The 14,943-nt window shown below is 42.6% G+C and overlaps 2 long non-coding RNA genes across 3 annotated transcripts; one reads left to right on the forward strand and one right to left on the reverse strand.

Annotated features, from left to right (window-relative positions):
- Positions 1–206: 206 nt before the first annotated feature.
- LOC123966497 lies at positions 207–1,486 on the reverse strand. Its single transcript, XR_006823997.1, has 2 exons — positions 468–1,486; positions 207–381 (listed from the first exon to the last, which is right to left on the reverse strand). It is a non-coding gene; the product is annotated as an uncharacterized LOC123966497 (long non-coding RNA).
- Positions 1,487–4,031: 2,545 nt separating this feature from the next.
- On the forward strand, positions 4,032–5,161 carry LOC123965645. 2 transcript variants are annotated; one of them, XR_006823750.1, is made up of 2 exons: positions 4,032–4,417; positions 4,497–5,161. It is a non-coding gene; the product is annotated as an uncharacterized LOC123965645 (long non-coding RNA). The 2 variants fall into 2 exon arrangements; XR_006823746.1 differs by having other exon boundaries at positions 4,504–5,161.
- Positions 5,162–14,943: the final 9,782 nt, after the last annotated feature.

The following is a 14,943-nucleotide window of genomic DNA, read 5'->3' on the forward strand; positions in this document are numbered from 1 at the left end:
AAGAGTAGTAACATGACATCAGTGTCTGCCCTCAGTCCTTCTTCTTCTCTCAGCGACCTCTAACGAGGAAAAGGTACATCAATGGTTATCCCTGTTATCTTCTTAATCTGGAGCATCAAAACATTTTTGTGGATGCTTCTTAGGTTTTTCTGCCACGGGTGTCAGGAATTATGCCAGAACCCAGATGCAGACAAAGAGACAATGAAGCAGTTTTAACAGTTTATTGATAAAGGCAGAGTGGGTAAACTGAGGAAGCAGGGAGTTTCCTTCCAAGCAGTTGGAAAGTGAGGGCTGGGGCTGGCATGGCTGGCTGGATTGGATCTTCTAGTGGCTCCAGAGGCTTGGAACTGGCAGGCAGGTGGGGCAGGTAGAACAGGCAATCTGGAGATAGGTAGACAGATATAAGTGAAAGCAAACAGGTTACTTGACAAAACAAGCACAACGCTAGACATTAAGGCTTAACCTACCGCATATGACTTAACATTCCGGCAGGGAATGGATGTCTGGCCTCTCCTTAAGAAGTGGTGGAGATGGCTGATCAGGAACAGGAGTGTGCTTGTCAGCAGATGCAGCTTGTGCCAACCCAGGAAGCCAGACACGCCCAGGACGCCCAGAGAAGGGAGGAGAGAAAAAACAGAAACAAAAAACACACCAAGCATGCCTCACTCACCCAAAGGGAAAAAACAAATCAACAACACACCCACTCATTCTCAAACTCAGGTGACGATGCAGGAGTCATGACAACAGGCTCTGTAGCCAACTCTGTCACTACAGTTGCTTCCCCCTTAAACTCTGGCAAACCGGTCACGATTGATGTTAAACGCATCCCCACAGGTCCACCAGCACAGGAATTTTGCCCCAGACACCAGATTTAAAAAATCTAATCAGCATTTGTCATGGTTTGGGTTTGATATTTGCTATTTCTTGTTTTATTTTGAAAGTGTTCCTCCTCACATGTCTTTGTTGATTTCACTTCCTGTGTTTTCCCATCTGGTTGTCTGCCCTTGTTATCAGTGTCTTGTTATCAGCCCCTCACTTGTGTATTTAAGTCACTATGTTTCCCTTTGTCTGTTGTCATTTCATTTTTTGTCTTCTTCATTTTGTCAAGCATCCCTGCCTCTGCTGTGGATTTCTAGATTTTTTGCCTGCTTCCATTTTTGGATTTTTTTTGCCTTTGTGTTGGACTGCTCACCTGTTTTGCCTGCCTCCACTAAACATAATCTTACTCTTTTTCTTTAATGAATGTGACGTCCCCGGGACGTCCTTGTCTCTATTAGGTTGCTGAGTGTTCATGTGTGTTCTGTTGTAGGTGTCAGTATGCGGGGTCGTTGTCATCAACATGTATTGGAGCCACCTGGGGCATGGTGTGTCTTCATATATAAAGCAGAGCCTGTTGCACTTTGGGAGGAGATAGAGAGGAGGGAAACGCAGTTCCCTTTACTCCTCATTCCTTATTTTGCTTTCTTTATCAAGATTACATTGCACTCATCATTTCATTCATGCAAACATGCGGACACTACTAACTCACTGATTACCCTACTACACTGCCTTATTTTGAGTAATTGTTAAGTAAATGTTTAAGTTGTTGTAAATAAAGTAATGGTACCATTGCTGCAGCGTGTTGTTGCTGTGTGATTATTATGTCAGGGTTTTTGAGCCAGGCTGAGACATGAAAAATAATGTGTCTGTGCTTAGCTTTGCGTGACAGCATTGTGTGAACTCATTTGGCAAGGGCTTGTATATAGCGGATGTTTATTTATATGGAAGTCCCACACTCCAACCTTTAATGGAAACACAATGATGGTTTATCGTATTATCCACTAATAGATAGTGAACCCCAAATTCCTTGTGCCAGTGATAGCTCACTGCCATCAGTGGGTGAATAGGAGGCCAGCTTTAAAGCACTTGTATAAACACACTATATAAGTGCAGTCCATTTACTATTATATAATTAAATTATATAATTATAATTATATAATTTATGTTGTTAACATGCTTGTCAGATTGTTGAACAGCATCTAAAACCCTGTCCCACAACACCTTTCCAAAAGTGAAAGAGAAGGTAAGTTTTCTCTTTTTTCATTCTTTATACAACTATTCCTGACGGCTGGCTTTCCTCTCTGCCTCGAGTGTGACCATTCAGAACAACTCTAAACACTTTTTCTTTCCAACGTGGTTGTAGGAACGAGTTAGTTACTAGCATACTACTGTCTTTAGTTTTATTTGGGCAGGTTTTGAGGTATCTCTCGCTGACATTTCTGCTTTCACCCGAATACAACAGTGGTATTTCTGGATTGTTGAAAATTTACATTTAAAAAGTTCAACAGCTAGATTTAAGGGAGTGGTGTAACTCAGTGACACTGTAAGCATGTATGTGTTTGTCCGCCATAGTTCCCTCACTTGCTTACTCACTGTCTTTGCTTTCCAGCAGGTTTGTAACAATCACTGAGATCTGTGAGGGAATCAGTGTAGGTCAGGTCTTTACAGGCGCTCAGTGACAAGGTCCAGAGAGTGATGGAGTGTCCATCAGCTCAACTCTATTGAACATGTTGACAAGCTATTCATTTTTCTGCCTCGTAGACATATGTTTGCAATAGACAGATGCCTCCAGTCCTCAAAGAAATGAGCTGATATCTAGGTCATCTGTAGCATCTACTGAAGTATGTGATAGTGTAAGTGGATCAAAGTAGTTTGTGTGCGTTTACATTTATGTGACAGATTTGTGTGTCTCTGTGTGAATGACATGACTGCCTGTTTACAAGACTGATATGTATTCATGTCACTCTCTCTTCCATTATCCAGCTCAGCAGCTTACCTGGGGTTGCGTATTTGTTTGGGAACGAGTATGTGTGTGTAGGTGCTAAATGTGTTGTCATTGGGCTTCATTACAATCCCCACAAACACGCCCCCCTCCCCCCCGACTCAGCCAGCTGCAGACAGTACTCCCTTGTATACAGACACACACACACACACACACACACAAAAGTACACCCTGAGACAAGCCAGCAGTTGGGCTGACTGTAGCAACATTGCCACACATTACTGGCGCCTCACGGGTGTTCTTATTTGCTGTCACCCCGGGCCTGACTCAGCCGCCACCAGCCCCCAACGCTCTCCTTACAGCACCTGGACTAGACTGGTTCTCCTTGAGAAATGTTACTTATCTGGCATCATCGTGTTACTCTACCCTGGAAAAGTTGCTGTCTCACAAATATCTGCATACCCAGGGAGATTGCAGATTTTCAATAGCTGGAACTCTGCTGCAGACACTCGCTGGAGCAGAATGAATGTGCCGCTCTGTGGTGTGTGTGTTTGTGTGTGTGTGTGCGTGTGTGTGTGTGTGCGCGTGCAGTGTGATGTGATGTTTGTTTGTTTGTTATGGTGGCAGTGGTGTTACGGCATGTTTTGGCAGAGGCTTGTACCGTTCTCTTCGCTGGCAGGCTGACATACTCCTGGAGCAGATGGTGCCGACATGAATATGAACACTACTTGGATGGGACATGGAAATCTCTCTTCCCCACTGATTGTCCTTTCTCTTCCTCTTATCCTCATTTTTATCTCTCCATTTCCTCTCTTATTCCACCTTTTTTCTCTTTTGTTTTGGAGACAAGAGAAATGTTTTATGCAGCTTTTTTTGTAGTACACCCTTTTGAAAGAAATACAAAACAGCATTTTAATTTGCACGAATATAGCCACTTACACGCCAGTGTAATAAATATGCTAGTAACCCAACATTTTACTCTAGTCTTGTCTGTGTGTGTTTTCTGCATTTGTTTGGAGTTTGTTTGTTTTAGTGACCCACTGCTAAGTCGCTAACCTCTGACCACTTGGAGAAGCTGTAATTTAGGCTTTACCTTCATTAAGCCTGTCTCCTCTGTGCAAGCCGATTTTTATTTATTATGGCTAATAGTTAACCCATAGCCAACATCTTAAAGTCCAACCCTGAAGTCACAGCAGCTGGTTGTCCTTCTCTTTCTGACACAATAGTGATGCATTAACTGCCTTTGGCTGGCTGTGTGGTATAGTGTCTGTCTGTCCTCCCGGTTTGGTTTGGTCATCAAGCCACCCACTCACTTGTCTGCTCCTATGCTGTCTGTTTACCTGCAAATCAGTTTTTCATTTATCCATCAACAGTGTTTTGGTGATCTCATCACTCTGCCGCTGTGTTTTTTTTCCCTGTTCCCATGTATCTGTCAGTCAGCCTGCATTCTGTCAGCCACATGTCTCCATCTACATAATTTGTTTTGTCTCCCTGCCTGTCACTTTTAACAGGAGGCGATTGACTCGGCTCTCTGCAGGGACGGCATCCTTGCACCACTTTTGGATGACAGGATGACACATTTCCATCCATTTCACGGCATGATATTTTTATCACACGGCTCTGTTCCCAGTGCGATCCATTTTTCATTGTGCTGAGGTGATTGCCGTCATCAGTCATGTGTATCCACAGAGTTTTCATTATGTTACAATGCTTAGTGCCTTTTATATCTTTTGAGACCACAGATGCATTCAACAACACAAGAAGAGCTTCCTGGGGTCAATCTCTTCTGTGAAATTCATGTTGGTGTGTGTGGAAGGTCACAGAGGGGATGAGCCACAGAGGACTTCAAATGGAGAGATTATTACTCCAGACAGACCTAGAGAAAGAAGTGATGCTAATTGTAGAGTGAGTTCACGGTCCAAACTGGGGTCAGTGTGGAGTCACGACTAAAACCGTGTGCACCAAGATAGTTCTGTTTTATTTATCTCAGTCATTGAGGAACTCAGTGCATGTACGCAAACTTTATCTTCACTCCCACAGTTAGCCATAAACGGATGTAGACACGCCCTTAATCATCTGTTTGTATCATTAATACTCTGCTCCACCATTCTTTAGATGTGTTAAAAAGGACGGCAAAGAAGTAGTGCAAGTTCAAGCTGTCATTACCTGCAACCATTACCCAAAGCTGTGGACAGGCACTTGTATCATTAATTCAACGCATGTACTTGCATCAGTTATTGGCAGGGATATCCCATGATAAACAAAAAAAAAAATGTAGTAAATAATATTGTTCAGTGGTTCCCAAAGTAGATGCCGCAGTACCCTGGGATGCTGCAATATGTATTTCTTGTTTGCTTTTTTAACTGTACAGTTTTTAATTAAATTTCATCACATGAAAAATGAGGCAGCATTTATATTAACTACATTTCCAAATGTATTAAAACAGATGAATTAACATCTAAATCACTGTTTTACAGACCGTGTTAAATATGCAGTTGGCTGCAGGGAAGACTAGTGACAACAGCTTGCGGTTGTCACTAATGCAGGTTTTCCAGATGAATGGGATGTTGTATAAAGGGGTACCATGTTTTAAAAAGGTTTATGAAACACTCATTTAGTTCATAGCGCTCATACCGGAACACACTTTATGAAATGCTTCATAACAAAGCATGACTATTATTATTATTATTATTATTATATCAGACATTACATTGTTAGTGAAGTTGTGGTTACAATACTTTTCTTATCCAACGAAGGTTAAAATCAAGGGCAACTGGACTTGGTTGAAGATACTGGAAGACGTTTCGTCCCTCATCCAAAGGACTTCTTCAGTTCTGACTGACTGGCAGGGAAACTCAGCTATTTAACCTCAGTGGGGTCGTTGGCCCGGGTCATCGAGACCACTGGTTCGTTAGTGTTCCTGGTTGCTGTGACAACCTATTGGCCTCAGGTGAAGTTACCAACGATGGTCGTTCAGTCTTGGCCACAGGTAGTCTTAACGCCTGTAACGACTGTCGTCACAGCAACCAGGAACACTAACGAACCAGCGGTTCACCCTGATGATAACACAATCCACCCTGGCCAACGACCCCACTGAGGTTAAATAGCTGAGTTTCCCTGCCAGTCAGTCAGAACTGAAGAAGTCCTTTGGATGAGGGACGAAACGTCTTCCAGTATCTTCAACCAAGTCCAGTTGACCTTGATTTTAACCTATGTTGGATAACCTGGATGACTGAGAATCTTCATAGACAATACTTTTCTTATTCTTTTGAGCATTTATTTTGGGTGATAAAGCCTGGCTATTGTTTTAGAGCTCTGCATATGGGCTGCTTCTGTGCTGGGGGGATTGCAATAGTCATTTACAGTTAGTGCACAACAGCAGTGTTTGATTTGAGACAACACTGCCCTGTCAAAAATAACGCACCAAGCAAGTAAGTACTGTACGCCGTGTATTGCCTGTTAGTATACTCAAGGTAGTACCCGAATTGAGACACAGCAATGATTATAAACAGAGAAATAAAACAATACCTGACATTGAGAATGTAACTTTTGAAAGAAGAAATAAGACCTTAATTTTCCGGAATTTAGTCAATACAGCTTGCTTGGTCTGATATGACTATTAGTTTATGGTAGCCAATTTGAGCTAAAGTTAGCAAAATTTAGATGGACATTGCTGTTTAACTGAGTTAGTTCCCTGACTTTATGACTCTTCTCTACATGTGCTACTATTACACTACTACTAGTACTACTACAATTGTGGCCACAATCGCCACTGTTCAGAAAAAGCTGCATAGATTTGTTTTAATGAAAATGAAATGAAAGAAAATGTCTCAAGTTTATAAATGTGCCTTTGATTGGCATTTGACCTTGGACTACAGAAAATAGCCTTCGGGCTAATTCTGCCATATTTAAATTGCTGAAAAACTAAGATGTCAATTGATATGCACTGTCCCTTTTAAATGAATAAATAATAATAATGTGGCCAGAAACCCCCCCCACACATACAATTGACCCTTCGCTAAGCCACACCCTGAATACGCAGCTGGCCAATCACAGCGCAATATAGGACTCGCTCTAACTGAGGTCCGACACTTTCATGGCTACTTTCCATTGACTCTAATGCAAAAGAGTTGTTTCTAGCTTTTTTTGGCTGTATTTTTCTAAGATATGGTCAAACGCTGTTCCTGGGGCACTTGTAATAGTTAAAGTCACTCTGTACCCAGAGAGGTTGAAAGGAGAAGTACGATTTATTCTCTTTCCAAAACCTGAAATAAATCCAGAAAAATGTTGGCTGTGGATTGTTCCTTATGTAATGTTAGTTAGCTAACGCTAGCTAACTTCCTACTCAATGGAACGTAATAAAGCCCTACTGTTCTGCTTTTTAATTAATGTAATAATGAATATAGGCCTACCCAGCTTTACAGGAACAGTGTTGTTGTTGTTCATATCGTTGTCTATTGTCTCAATCGTTGGGGGATGCGGTGGTTCACTTGTACAGTGTGATTGGTAGGCTTTAGCTTCTGTCTTTAATTTTTTTCACGTCCGTTTGAGTCAGTTTGACAGCCTGAATACAACCTTCAAATGTATAATGCAACTGCAAAGCTGTCTACTTCTTTCTGAGATCGCATTTTCCAACTAATTTGACAATATTTATCCGGGGAGTGCAGTAATAGACAGTGGCAGTGCCGACAGTTTTCGGACTTAGCAACAGTAACTAAGGGGGGCGGAGCTTAGCAAAGGGTCAATTGGGGACAGTGGTTAACAAAAATGATTCGATTATTAAATTCTTCCACATTATTTTTCCATCCCCACCTTATCATGTCATCTGTCGCTATCTCCAGAAGATGTTTAAGAATGATCTGAATCCTTTAAATATTGTGGTCACTGGCTTTATCTGGAATAACAAAAGACCAAGGGTTAAACTCACAATCCTTCAGTGAGAGAAATCAGCTGGAGGTTGGGGAGTCCCAAATTTTAGTCCACCATTGTATTGTGTACCATAAAATCTTGATTCTGTATGCTGAAGAAAATCAACTTGTTCCCCAGTTTTTATCAGACTCTATTTATAATTTAAATAAAAACTAAATTTATAATTTAATAAAAACACAATGTTTTTAGTTTTGATAAATCTTATAAGCTGCTGCTGCCATCTCTTCCCCATTTCTTACTATTTTTCAATAAGTGAAACAGCGTGACTGTGATTAGTGATGATGATGCCAAGGGAAGCCAGCCGCTGTCTGGCTTCACACCAATCAAATCACAGCATGCAATCAACGTCAATCGGATGAAATAACGGGAGCTGTTAGCAACTTTAGCTGGTGAAATTATGGAGGGTGGAGATTTGGAATTTTTAGTTTTACTAAATTACCACTACAGCAGCAATTTAAGATTAAATCTGACAGAAGACCAACGCCAAAACTGGAGCTGCGTATGGAGAGAAAAAAGGGGTTTCGGACGTTCAATGAGGAAAACTATATCGGTACTAGTGTTGTAGTCAAGACGGCCCAAACCGAGACCAAGTCAAAACCAAGACCGAGACAAGACCAAGACTGGGGCTGAGAGCAGTCGAGACCAAGACCGAGGTAGGGCGAGACCGAGTCAAGACCAAGACCAGTTCCCTGCTTTACTTCCAATCAAAGTTAGGATGTTCACAAATCAGACAATGCAAAAGCAATTTATTGATATTCCCAAAGTTATGGTCTTGACTGGTCTTGAAATAAAATCCCAAGTCCTCAATGTCCGAGACCGAGACAAGACAGAGTACAAATACAGTAGAGACCGAGACAAGACCAAGACCATCAAAAAGTGGTCTCGAGTACAACAACACTAATCGGTACAGCGAGGCTAGCTGGTTGCGCCAAACTTCAATTTACTCTCTTGGGAAACTCTCTAACTTGGTGGCCTTCCTTTTCAAATAGGGTGAGTGAAATGTCACCTCCTTCTCTCTCTGAACTTAACTGAACTGCATCTATGCGTGCGATTTTTGATGTGGTTATATTGTTTATTTTGCTTTGCTTGCCTGGATTTAGCTGCAAATGAATAGTCCGCTGAAGTAACCTTGTTGTTTTTACTGCAGTTGTGTACGCATGAGCTCCATGGACAGAACCTGCCACAGGGCACTGGGCCAGGTTAGGCTATCTGAATAATTGTTTTTACTCTGTTGGTCTGTAACTCGGTTGTGTTAGTCTTGAGTGATGTTGTGTTGTGAATATTTGGCCAAGCATTAAGAAGTATGTAAACCTATTTGATACATGCACCACTGCTACGATGCAAATGTCTTCAGTCTTCTTCTGATTGAGCTTGTGAATGCTTCTTTTATTCTTAACCAAAGCCTATTTGTACTGTGCACTATAAGCAGCGGGGTATGTATGCTATTTAGGGTGAGAGAGAGAGAGAGCGTATGTGTTGGTAAATGCAACTTTCAGCGTGTGTGATAACAGATAGTGCATATCTTTAAAGTATGATTCAATTTTGTGTAAAATTATACCCCGCACTGTAATAGCACAATACTTTAGATTGCCCTCCTAAAAGGACATCCCGTCTCACTTGGCTTCCCCAAAAATTTACCTCACCCCACCCCACTGATCCACATAGATTGCAAGATCTAATTTATGCAGAAGTTCACCTTTAACAAGCTAAAATGCATTTTGGTCCCATTCATCTCTTAATAATTTAGAAACAAGCTACTAACAACACTAACTAAAAAAAAAAAGTTGCATTATCATACTTCAATATTTCACAACCATAATCTATTGCTGGGTGGTCAGACATTGGTCTACCCAATGTGGTCAAAAATGTACTTTATTTACTTGGTCGGCTGTTCAACACCAGTGTTGGGCAAGTTACTCAGAAATTGTAATATATTATTAGTTACTTATTACTCCTTAAAAAATTAATATTACTTTACTTATTACTGGGTGATAAAAGTAACTACTTACATTACTTGTTACGTTACTATATTACTTTCGGTGGAAGGGGGGAGTCGTTAATCTGGACAACCCAGCTATATATAACTTTGGACAGGTTTGTGCAGCGGTGTTCATGAGAGAGAGAGGGAGCGAGCGAGAGGATATGCTGCATACATATATGCTGCGCAATAGGGCTCCGCAGTGTGTCATTTGAATCCCATAAGTTGATTTATGTGTGGGCTGCCACACATAAATCAATGTATGGGAAACACTTCTCTACCACCCCACTTCCCCCCCAAACAAAGCAGTCTGTCCTGACTTTATTAACTAATATCATATTCATAACAGCAGCAAGGAATATGTGTTTTACAAAACATATAGGCTAATGTTTCTTAATGCCACCAGCTGAAATAAAAAAAATAAAGCAAGTAAATCCCAACTTTTGAACAAATGTTTTTCTTCACGTGTAGCCTATTTATAAGAGCAGTGTGGTAAACCCATAGAAGGGTACAGTACTGTCTTGAGGTAACAAAACAAGGGGTTAGAGGTCAAATTCTATAGAAGGGTTCAGTCCCTACATAACCACCAATCACTGCTCTCCCCGTAGAACACCTCCCCAAAGGTCACTGAATCTCTGTCTTGCTGCTACAGTGCTATTTTGAACTGTTATGAGTCAAATGCATAAGTATTGGATACTACAGCAGTATGTAGTATTTTTAACAAAACGTTACGTTATCGCCACTTTCTCCCGACGAGTCCAAGCATCAGTGACAGTAGCGGCCGGAGTTTCTATCTGTAAGTTTCACGTTGCTGTGCTGCTTCAGCAGATGCACCAATAAATCAGATGTAGAAATGTTTGCGGTTGAAAGTGTTGAATATTGCCAGGTTAAGTGCCACTTAAATGTTACACATAAATGTCCACATATAGTTTAAAATCAGTTTAGTATCTGATACATCAGGTAATTTGAGGATAGAGACCTTAGAATAAACTAGGTTGTTTGAAAACAGGAGACTAGACACAATAGAAGCAAATTCCATACAAATGAGAGTCATTTTGTGACAAGAAACAGCTGTTTGACAGGGAAAGGATCACAGATAAGCAAAACAATCCGGGAAGTGTGTGTGGTGGGGAAAGATTCCCCAAGTGCAGATTAAGGTGTGGTGGTATTGAATGCAGCCTTGATTTAACTCCTCCCCTGGCCAACCTCCTTATTAGGCTTAGGCTATTCCCTTGCTCTCTCTCTGCTTCCTGATCTGTCCCTGCAGTGGTTATGGTTGGTGTTTGTGGCCCAGGTATGTGAAAGAATTAGTTCCATGGATATCTATTTTCCCTTAACAGTTTATGTTGCTTACCTGCACTTTGACACTGTTAGGAACCTCCTTTTCTCCTGCCCTGTGACCATTGATGTACTGTATCTTCATGACCCATCTCAGAGGTGGTGAGTTGATACATGGTTTTAAATGTATTTTAATGCAGTAAGGTTGAGCCTGGCTAATTGTTTCCCTCCTTTTTTCAAGGTTCCTCCTTGTTTTAGACCACTGCTGTTTTGCCTACATAATTTGCTGTTTTGCCTCAGTTTCCAGTTTTGCCCTTTAGTTTGTTTGTTTTGCTCTAGTTTAATAGTTTAGTTTTCCCTTGTTCAGCCAACTGGGTTACTGGGTTACTTGGTTGGTTTGTTACTTTATGGTTTCTTTTGGATTCAGTTTATATTTTGAGTAGGGTGCCATCTTGTTGGGAGGCTAGGGACCCGTGGCAAGGTCCCTTCACTTTTACGCATGTAAAGGGCAATATAGACTACACCATTTTTGCTGTGAATGTGTTGAGGTTAGTGCTGCACTTAAGGTGGGCAGTGGTAGCACTCAGCGTAGTTTGCCTCTCCACAAGTGACCTCTGCTTAGTTTTGGTTAAAGTTATCTTGGGGCGCTGATTTATATTTCTTTATTTGAACTTAAAGTAGTTTTTAACTAATTATTGTAATAAAAAAGTTGTCTTACCTACCATTATGACTATTTTTATTGCTGGTTCACACTTCTTGTCCTTGATGGTTTGTGTTCTTTGCTGATTAAAAATCAATTTTGGTATACTTTAAATCACGTCTCTGCCTCATCAGTAACGTTCCTGTATGCCTTTATCTCTGTATTCTCCTTCAGTCAATCAAGGTTTAAATAGTATTTCCTGGGGTGCAATTTCCTAGGTGGCGTTGTTGGCTTTCATTCATATCCTTTTTCTGGTCCGCAGAAAAGTAAGTAAGTGAACCCTGTTTCACTAAGGAGAGAAATATTCCAGGGCTCTGAGAGTTGCCATAAGTTGCTCACTCAGGTAGCTTTACGCCCCCTTTACTCACAAAATCACCCTTCTCCTTCAGCCCATCACCAATCAGACCTCTTGCATCAACCAGTCCTGCATCAGCTTGCATCTACTCTACCCCCTGTTCCTTTACAGTCCGACCCATGTATTCTCCCAGAGGAGCTGCAGCACCCCCGGCTGACCGGCATAGGCGTTACAGACCAGTTGAACCTCCTAAATTTCCTGACTTTACTAGAGAGGATGAGGTGCAATACAGGATGCTGCGAATGGCACTGACCAACCTACTGGATCCACATGAAACTGAAGAAGTCAAGTATCATATTCTTCTCGACCATCTGAAGGTGGACCAGGCCAGACACTTGGCTTTAGCCTATTCATATGCCCCCCAGCCATTCACCGAAGCCGTAAGGGCACTAGATGAACGCTATGGCCAGCCTTGTCAGTTGGTACTCAAGGAACTGAGGAATATCATGGCCCTTCCTCCTGTACGTCCTGGAGATAGTCAGGCCCTCGACGTCTTTGCCTTGCGAGTCCAAGCACTAGTTGGGCTGTTAAGAACTATGGCTAACCAAGGCACTGCTGAACTCCTCTGTGGCTCACATGTAGGCAGGCTACTGGAGAAACTCCCTAATGAACAGGTTAGCCACTTTAAACGCCATATGTATAGGAACCAAGTAGAAACCAACTATGCCCTCATCAACCTATCTGAATGGCTGCAAGTGGAGACCCGTTGTCAACCCAGGCGGGATTACACAGGTCCAAATCCCCCTCGAGTACACCGACCATTAGCTTCTACTCATGCAACCACAACTGTACTCCACGGCATTAGTGAGTGTGGGGACCCTCAAATGCCTTCAAGGTCTCTGTGTGCCTATTGTAGCTCTACAAGTCATCACATAAGTCACTGTGCTGATTTCAAGGCCCTCAGCAAACAACAAGTTATAGGATGGATCAAGGAAAATAAGAGGTGTTGGCTCTGTGCCCGACCACATGTTGCAGGTAAGTGCACACTAAACAGAGACTGTAATATATGTAAGAGGAGACATCTACAGATACTCTGTGAAATTAACAAGAAACCTGATATAAATTCCTACCTTGTTAATTCCACAGGTCACACCCTGTACCTCGATCGCCCAAGTCACACAGGTCAAGTCCTTTTGAAGCTGGTTAAAGTCATCCTGCGAAATGGCAGACACAACTTGGAGACGGTCGCACTTCTAGATGATGGTTCAGAAAGAACTATCCTTTTGCAATCAGCAGCTCAGTCTTCAGCTCGATGGAGAACCAGAGGACTTAGCTCTCAGAACTGTGAGACAAGGAGTGGAGATCCTCCAGGGGGCTACCGTTTCCTTCAAGGTGAGCTCTGCTTCAAGTTCTGGTGAATTCCATATTAACCATGCCTTTACTGCTGATCGACTTGCCTTGTCTGAGCACACACACCCTGTTCTTTCCCTTCAACGGAAATATAGACACCTATATGGACTGCCACTGACACCAATGCATAAGGTCAACCCACTACTTAATTGGTTCAGACCATAATTACTTGATTTCACCTATTGCCCCCGTTCGATTTGGTCCATCAGGAGCACCCGCAGCTGTTAAGACTCATCTTGGCTGGACACTGCAAGGTCCAACAGGGGAGATTGAATCCCTCCCTTCTGTTGCTACATGCTTCCATACCTCCATTGCCTCTCGATGTGATGAGTTGTACCAAAATGTGGAAAGGCTCTGGCAATTGGATGCAGTTCCCCATCGAAATGAAAGGGCAGCCACTCGGTCCAAGCTGGACCATCAGGCAGTGAACTTGCTTGAGGTAGCCACAAAGAGAGTTTTAGTGGATGGAATCTATCGCTATGCGACACCCCTCTTGAGGATCCCAGAGGCACCCCCCCTAAAGGCTCCTCCACAAGCCACAATGGCCCGACTGCGTGCCATTGAATCCAAGCTGGCGAAGGATCCTAAGAAAGCAGCAGCCTATAACACTGAGGTCTCCAAGCTTGAACAGGCAGGTCATGTGAGAAGGCTTACCATAGAGGAAGCTGAAGGCTCACCTGAGGCCTGGTATATACCCCATCATATGGTGACACATAATGAGAAGAATCGCCTTGTTTTTGACTGTTCTTTTGACTACAGAGGCCAAAACTTGAACAAGATCTTACTACCTGGACCTACATTGGGGCCTTCCCTCCTTGGAATTTTACTCCGCTTTCGAGAACATGCTGTCGCCATTAGTGGTGACATAAAGAGCATGTTTCTTCAAGTCCAGCTTTTGTCCCAAGATAAGCCCCTCATACGTTTCCTTTGGCGGGACATGAAGAAGGATGCCCCTCCAACCATCTACGAATGGCAAGTTCCTCCCTTTGGGACTACCTGTAGCCCCTGTTGTGCTACCGTTGCCCTTCAAAGGCACATTGAAAGTCATACTCAGCCAAATGACCCAGTGCGCCATTCGGTAGAGAGGGGATTCTACATTGATACATTGCCTTCAAAGCTTCCCCACAGTTGCCATGGCCCGTCAGATTCTCAATCAGTTGAGGTCAATTTTGTCCGCCGGAGGCTTTAAAATTTGACAGTGGGCCAGTAATGACCCGATGGTCATCAGTCATTTACAACCAGATACAAGAACTTACTAACTGCCAAGGCCTTCAATTCCTTTATCAACCTCCTGGCACCTGGCCTCTACCCCCTGATGGCCCCAATAATGATAAAGATCAACATCACCTTGAAATTAAGCCTTCCTTTTGTGGAGAAGTTGGCACTATCAGGTCGGTCCCAGACTTCAGCCTTTATGGAACTTATCAAGCCCTCCTTGATGCTTCTGTCCAGTTGAAGCACCCCCCAAATGCTCATGTAACCTCAACTCCAGCTGATTATCTTCAGGTAGAGAGAGAAATTCTGAGACAGGCACAGATGGATAGCTTTGGAGAAGACCTCGCCCATCTCAAGGCCAAAAGACCCCTATTGTC

The sequence above is a fragment of the Micropterus dolomieu genome, linkage group LG02 (genome assembly GCF_021292245.1).
Source record: "Micropterus dolomieu isolate WLL.071019.BEF.003 ecotype Adirondacks linkage group LG02, ASM2129224v1, whole genome shotgun sequence".
Classification (NCBI taxonomy): domain Eukaryota; kingdom Metazoa; phylum Chordata; class Actinopteri; order Centrarchiformes; family Centrarchidae; genus Micropterus; species Micropterus dolomieu.